The sequence below is a fragment of the Aquarana catesbeiana genome, linkage group LG09 (assembly GCF_042186555.1).
Source record: "Aquarana catesbeiana isolate 2022-GZ linkage group LG09, ASM4218655v1, whole genome shotgun sequence".
In the NCBI taxonomy this organism is placed as follows: domain Eukaryota; kingdom Metazoa; phylum Chordata; class Amphibia; order Anura; family Ranidae; genus Aquarana; species Aquarana catesbeiana.
The window spans coordinates 286,822,355-286,830,861 of NC_133332.1; the positions used below are offsets into that span (position 1 = coordinate 286,822,355).

General features: G+C 36.7%; 1 protein-coding gene across 1 annotated transcript in view; it reads right to left on the minus strand.

The window, feature by feature from the left end:
- The window catches only part of LHX2 (LIM homeobox 2), a 53,661-nt gene extending 50,657 nt beyond the window's left edge, over positions 1–3,004 (minus strand). The window contains exon 1 of the mRNA XM_073600370.1: positions 2,838–3,004. The gene's annotated coding sequence lies outside the window, so the exon portion shown is untranslated. The remainder of the gene's footprint in view (positions 1–2,837) is intronic.
- Positions 3,005–8,507: the final 5,503 nt, after the last annotated feature.

Below are 8,507 nucleotides of genomic sequence, written 5' to 3' on the forward strand. Positions count from 1 at the left end.
GGAGGGCTGTCAGTGCTGATCAGTGCTGGGGGGCAGTCAGTGAGATCTTTCTGTCCCCTATTACAGAACATTCCCTGGCATAGGAAGCGTCTCCTGCAAATGATGGAGAACAGTTTGGGTTTTATAGCTGCATTTGGGGGGGGGGGGGGAGTCAGTCTGCTAGGAATCTGTCTACAGTCGTTTTTTTTTTGTTTTTTTTTTTTTCAAAGTAATGTTACTGAAAACCTTAAAACATCCGCATTCTTTTTTACAACAGTATCCAATTACTCCAAAGCAGGACAGGACCAGGAAAAAATAGCAAACATCCCAGGGAGATTTGGGGTTAATTGGCAATGGTCTCTCTTCACACATTTCTTTCCTTCCAGTGACACAGGCTGCCCCCCCCCCCCCTTTTCTTGCTGTAGGTGTCCCACAAACCCCCAGCACAGACAATCACAATGACAAAACCAATGCTCCCACATCAGCATAGTTGCTGCAGCATATTTATTATTATGACTGATATAAAACAATATATCGAACTAATCTCCAGTCATAAAATACACAAGGATACCTTTTTTTCTGGCTTTCACCTGCTTAAAATGCTTGCAATTTATCCTTAAATCCCCCATATTAAAAACACTCAGCAAATTATTTATCATGGTGAATAATGAATCTGCGTGATATCCTGTATACAATATATATATACACTGTCCATCATCACTTCTCCACTGACACATCAATACACTGCTGTAAGGATTTGTATATAAAAATAATACAAAGATCTCCCTGGGTCACTGGGTGTCTCCATAGCTGTGAAACGTGTATATTTAGATCTAGAGCAAAAGTAAAAATGAAAGGAAGAAAAGAAAAGCTATAAAAACGAAGAAAGAGAACAGAAAGATTAAAAAAAGAAAGAAAGAAAAGAGAAGGAGAGGACTAAAAAGCAAAGAAAGAAAGAATGAAAGATAAAAAAAAGAAAGAAAGGATGGCGAGAGAAGAAAGGGGAGAAAAGAAATAGAATGGAAGAAAGAAAGGAGGGAGTTAAAGAGATAGGTAGAGTACCAGAAAAAAATGCAGTGAAAAGAAAGAAGAAAAAAGAGGCAGAGGGTCAGAGAGAATGGGGGATAGAAAAAGAAAGAAAAGAGGAGAGAGAGAAACGATAGAAAGAAAGATAAATGGAATAAAAAAGGAAGAAAAGTAGAGAGGGAGGGGGGGGGGGGGAGAAAGAAAAAAGAGAAAGGAAGAGAAAAAATAATGAAACAGCGAAAGAAAAAAGGAAGAAGAGGAGAGAGAAAAGAAAGAAAGGGGAAAATATAAGAAAGAAAGAAAAAAAGAAAGATGAGAGGGAAAAAAGGGAGAAAGAAAAAATAAGAAGAATAAAAGTCTACATCTCCGAGGTTGGATTCACAGAGGTGTTCTGGATAGGACACATCTTGGCCGTTGGCCGGAGCACTGTGAGCCTGGTTCCTGACTAGAGAAGTTGGGATCTAATAGAGGTACAATATTGATGTAGGCTCTGGCTGTGTAGGGACCGCAGTGTAGCACATACACATCCAAATATATCATATATAAAAATAATAACACCACTGTACAGCATTTTGTCCCATCCCTCCTCTGTCCCTGCTCAGTCAGTGGGATCCCCTATTCCAGGTACACAGGAAGAATCCAGACTGAAGATCAGGATCAGTATGACAACCAGAGAGTGACACCCATTGATTGCTGAACACACACATGCACCATGTGAAGACTGATCGGTGCTAATATCCCAGCAGCACCCAATGTGTGATCCCGGTCCCTGCACACAGCAAGCCTCAGGTGTCCTCGTTGTCACCGTCTGAGCCCTATAATTCAGCAGTGTTTGTATTGTCGCAGCATTAATTAGACAGGTATGAGTTTAATTGCTGGGCATAGAAGTGCATTACACAGTGAGTGCACAGGCAGGAGGAGCAGCCTACGAAGACGTTTGGATATTATGATGCAAATGCAGAAACATACACCTCTGTCGTGCTTGAATTTCAATGGCAGCGAGTCTAGGTGGCCCTAATCGCTGACCCTGCTGAATTCCACCCAAATTAAAGGCTGAAATCTCTCCAGCATCTGCTGCATCACAAGCTGAGGTGGTGGGGGGACCATTTTCATATGATGATATTGTAATATGATCCGCAATGACAGAATGCATGACAGTTGTCCTACAATACATGGCAAGTCAGTCAAAGGACAGGAGCGACATTTGGATAATTAGCATCCATTGGGCAGTCAATCAGGCGAGGAGGACAAGCTGAAAAAAAAAAAACCCACAGAGGACTTGGAAACAAAAGGTACCCAGCTAGCACGGGATTAACTGCTTCAAACCGATCTAAATGCTTTTGTATCCAGTGAACTGGGGGCTCCTGGGCTTGTCCTGCTCCCCTACATACTCCAAAGGGATCCCACTGAGGAGCACCAGGGTTAAATCCTCTTTTCTTCCTGGACCATCTAAAATATACATCACTTCAACACAAAAGCTGCTAAAACACTGTTCATGTGCTTGTTTGATTTTATTTTTATTGTATAATGATCATTAAAAAAAAAAAAAAAACACACACCAAAAAGACTCAATCTACTGTATCTCTACATTCATTTCATGCAATAAATAAGCAGCACACTTAACACTCCAATAACCAGAGAAATAATTACAGCACAGATATACTTTTAAGGCCAGATGCAAAGTAAGTAGATGGATTAAAAGAGAGTATTTCACATATGGCAATAGGCATGAGAGGTCCCTGTACACAACAAGGTCCCTGCAGACAGATGGAGCTGGGAAAATGGGGTGCTGAAGACCCCCCTTCAGTATATACAGAGAGATGAGCTCTTACCTTGCTGATGCACAGAGTGTGGTGAGAGCAGACCTGGTGGATGGTGTGTGCTGTGCTCTGGGTGGGGTATATTCATGTATATGCATATGTACAGTAAGGGAGATGGGGAAAGGGAGTGTGTGTCTCTCTCTGGAAATCTGCCCTACTCTCTTCTGCATGGTACAGTCTGCACAACTGAGCAAATAGCTTCACATAGCTTGGCAGATAATGTAGTGAGAGACGTATAGGGAAGATGGAAACAGCTTATCCATGGCAATTTTTACTGCTGTGGATATCATCATCCTCCAAAACGTCTTTAAAAATTATGTGTGTATATATCTATATCTATAGATATAGATATAGCTATATCTATCTATCTATCTATCTATCTATCTATCTATCTATCTATCTATCTATCTAGCTATCTAGCTATCTATCTAGATATATATCTATATAGATATATCTATATAGATATATATTTCAGATGTCTTCTGCTTGGTATGGGCTGCCTACCATATGAAAACATATATATATGAATATCTGAATCAACTCTGGTTGTAGGGTTCAGGTTTCTAATATATATATATATATATATATATATATATATATATATATATATATATATATATATATATATGGACCTGTGTTTTTTTCCCAATCCAGGTAACCAAGCATAAAGTATATAGCTATTCTGATTGGATACAACAAAATTGGCAACACCAGCATCATTAATAGAGCTGCTTGTTCAACTAGGAAAATGTATGCAAAGCGAGGAAGGTGAAGCTGTGTTCACTATGAATACCCAAATGTGCTAGGAAAAAAAAATCCTGTTTTATCACTATTTACTACACGTTCCCTTTAAAAAATCTAGATGTTACAATTTCTCTCAAACCTATGAATCTGACCGACACCGGCAGATACGTATTCTTATTCTGCAGAGCTGACATAGTTACATAGTAAGTGAGGTTGAAAAAAGACACAAGTCCATCAAGTCCAACCTATGGAACATGTTACCTGCATTTTACAAATATACCCCTCCAATAGTGAAAACCGTCATTACCTGTGATATCTAGAAACTTTGACAGATAGACAACACTTGTGACACCCAAGTGACAGATGTACTGAGAGAAGACAATCACAACCACGTGTGTAGATATAGGACATCTATACATTAATATCGCTAAGAGTTCTACAGTACCCATAACCAGGGAATAATCATCTCATCAACTCATCGTGTAAAGTATTCATTCATTTATATTACTATCTTTCTCTTAACTTTTCCTAACCTGATCAGGAACCAGCTGTACTTACATCTGGTTGAAAAAAGACTCATCTAAAACAACCAATACAAGAATATTAAATCATACAATTTTATATATATATATATATATATATATATATATATATATATACATCAATCACTTTATTTACAGCATATTACTAACTAAGATATGACACACCCACTGCATATATTCCACCATATACTACCTAACAATATCTTCCAAATATTGCCATCCTAAAGCCTTCAAGAGCCAAGCAAAATGCAAAATGCAAAATGCTGGAGGGCATAATGACATACATATACACTGCATATATTGTATACTACCACATACTGTATGATAACAAATGACAGAGAGGTATATAACTTGATTAATTGATTATAACATTCGTATGACATACATACTGTACATATACTACCACATACAGAAGATAGATAGATAGATAGATAGATAGATAGATAGATAGATAGATAGATAGATAGATAGATAGATTATAGTATATAGGTTATATATAAGTATAGTAGACTATATAACTATATAAGTTATAGTAGATAGAGAGATAGAGGATTTGATTAATTGATTGATTGATTGATTGATTGACTGGTTTATAATGACACACATATGTTACAAATACTACATATATACTATTTTATCTGCCAATGGGATTAATTTACAAAAGGAATACAGACTGCTTATCCAGCTAGTGCTTGTAAATAAGGTCAGGTTGTGTTCACTTTAAGTGACCGTTTATGAAACAGAGAAGAGCCGATATCCTGACGATCACAGTAAAAAAAAAAACAAAAAAAAAACATGATTTTTGCTAACCCAAATGACTGGATATTCAAAGTGAACAAACCTTCACATTAATCAGTAACTGCTTTTTGAACAGCCCTTATCCATTCAGCAAATCATCATATCCTGACACAGATGACAGATAGATGGCTCCATAGATTGATGTATAGATAGCTCCATAGACAGATGCATGTATGGATGACTCCATAGATAGAGAGATGTATATATATCTAGCTCTCTAGATGGATTTTATATATAGAGAGAGAGAGAGAGAGAGAGAGAGAGAGAGAGAGAGAGAGAGAGAGAGAGAGAGAGAGAGTAGTTCCATAATAGATAGATAACTCCACATATGTTTACATAGATAGATAGATGGCTCCAGAGATAGATGTATGGATAGACGAATCCATAGATCCATGGTCTATAGATAGCTCAACGGATAGATCTATAGATAGCTCCCTAGGTTATGTATTATTAGACATTTTTGTATTCTTCAACTTTAGGATATCCTATTTTTAGAACAAAAATGTCACCTATACATTACTATATTGCATCATTCTATTAATGCCTATATCTTGTCTTCACCTAAACCCCAGGCATTCCCATTTCATACACACATTTATTTTTTTTACCAATTCTTGAACTTTATATTATGCAATTTTTGTACACATACGCTTAAAATGGTTTCATTTTTCTCCTAGAGTTATAACAATATAAACCAAGGGGGTAGATATAATTCCAGGTATCCATTTCTAGTTCTGCAGTTTGCATATGAAACTAGGCTTTTTTGTAATCAATCAGCAATCGGTGACTGTTGCATTGCTCTCTATGTAGATGGTCCCCTATCCTTCCCCACCCACCCTAATCCCATTCATATGTCATCCAGCGCTGCTTCCCACCCCAACGTAGAGCCATGTAATCATGGTGTCGGTGTTTTTTAATTCCTCACTAATACACACCTCTTAACTGTGATTTATCTGCTATAGAATAACCCATAATCTGTCACTTGTCGTCTTAATTCCTATTTGTGGGATATTGAATCTCTGGCTGCAGTATTACACTTAATTGCATTGGCAATGAAAAGAGCCGGGATGTTAATCAAAATAAATTGAAGATAAACAATAAAATCATTAAATCTTTGCAGCTTTAAGTGTAACTAATCGGTTTTGACTTGAGGAAAAAAAACCCCACAAATAATGAATGTGCCAGGCATGAGGGTCTCATTAAATGCAGCCTGCATCAGGGTCCCTCAGCAAAGATACCCCCCCCCCCCCTCCATCCCATCCCATGTGGCTGCAATAGACAACGATGTCCCCATATCCAAACCCCTCTGTATCAGTCCATTGGCTCAAAATATATTTATTATATTAGGAGTCAATGGGAATGTTATGCAAAATGTTTAAGGGAAGTGAATTGTCCCCAGAGCTTAGTGAATGAGAGGCAATGTCACTATCTCAAGAATGCCAAATAACATGAAAGGAAAATAATAATACAGTAAAAACAAGTAAATAAATAAAATGGAAATAATCAAAAATAAAATAAAATAAATACAATAAATAATAAGATAAATAATAATAAAATAAACATTTCACTTTGCAAAGAATACCCAAGCACCTGCAAGGAAAATATAAAGAAAATAAATAAATAAAATTAAGATAAAATAAAGTTAAACAAAAATCTATAGAATTTTCACTTTGCAAGAAAAATGAAGAGCAACATAAAATAAAAATACAGTGAAATTAAGAAAAATAAACATTTCACTCTGCAAAGAATACCCCATTACATGCAAGGTAAATATAAATAAATATACAAAATAAAGAAAAATAAGGTAAATAAAATAAAATGAATAAAAAAAAAATACCCAATCACATGCACAGAAAATATTAAAAACATAAATAAATAAAAAATGAATTTTTGCTTGCACATAATTGATTGATGAAAATCAGCAGAACTTCACCTAATTTGCTAAGCTCTGCGGGAAAATACCCTTGCAAAGCAAACAGTCTATTTGGTTTTAGTAAATAGTCAGCCCTGCTGCAAGAGGGTAAAAACTATCTCTTGAATCTGATTGGACCTTCAAACATAGGGCAGTTTGAATATAACCACTCCACAATGTAATATTAGTTACATTTCCTTTTTTAATTGATTAGTACATGTTCATGAACTTTATCTTATTAGCAAAGTCATAGGGGCTTATTTACTAACGGAATAGAAAAAAAGTGACATGTGTTCAGTCATCCAATCATGTGCAAGAAAAAATATTTTTTTTCCTCCCTTGCACAGGATTGGGCATTCAAAGCGAACACAACTTTTTCTTATTTACCAAGCTAAGGGGTGATTTAATTTGCTAAGTGAAGAGTCTGATGCGTTAGTAAATTAGTCCAATTTATTCTGCAGCAAAAGAGTGTTAGAAACTGACATTTCATTTTTGTGTGAGTGCTGGCACACTGAATCACATGCTAGTGATATCCCCACCAGAATTCCACTCCACTGCTGCTGCAATTATAACACTAAATGATGCTGCCTACCCAATATACTAGATATTATAAACACATAGTTCGGGAACAGGGCTGATCTTATGGGAGAAGGCATAGATACTACTAGAGTTCCCTAGAGGTATAAGACACCAAAGGGTCCAAAATACAATGCAAAATTAAAACTGTTTACGGTGAAGCTGACAATTACAAAGCTAAGTGATACTATCTTATTTATATAATGGATTTTTATAAACACAAAGGAAGAGATTTACTAAAACTGGTGCCCACAGAATTTGGTACAACTGAGCACAGTAACCAGTAAGCTTTTAGGTTTTATTGTCAAAGCCTAATTGAACAAGCTGAAGTTAGAAGCTGATTGGCTACTACGGTACATACAGTTGTACCATATTGTGTGCACCAGTTTTAGCAAATGTTCCCCATAGTTTGGGAACTGGGTTGGTCTTTTGGGAGAAGGCATAGACATGGTTAGGGTTCCCTAGAAATATAGGATGTCAGTGTAATTCAACTCAAAAATACAATGCACAATAAAAATTGCCAGCTCCATCTAAAACATTTTTAGGTGGAGCTGGCAATCATAAAGCTATGCTATCTGCCTTCTATAATGGATTTTATAAAAACAGTTTGGCAACAGGGATGGTCACATGTGGGAGAAGGCATGGACACTATTCGGGGATCCTAGAGGTAAGAAGTCAGAATAATTAGGTCACCAAATACCATGCATAATGAGAAAAATTTTAGATGGAGCTGGCAATTATGAGGCTAAATGGTGATTTTATTAAAAAAAACATAGTTTGTATGTGTCTGGTCTTGTGGGAGAAGGCATAGACACTAGGAATTCCTAGAGGTAAAAGAAGAAATAAGTGCATTGCAGCCTAATAATACCCAGTATAATGAAAATAGTTTTAGACCCCTTTCACAGTGAGGTGGTTTCAGGCGTTTTAGCGCTAGAAATAGCGCCTGTAAAGCACCTGAAAACCACATCCCATTCATTTTAGTGTGACTTTTCACACTGGGGCGGTGCACTTGTGGGATGTTAGGAAAAGGGGTGGTTGGGAGCGCTGTACACAGCGCTCCCAAAATGCCATGCTGATTGAAATGAATGGGCAGCGCTTCCAAACTACTGA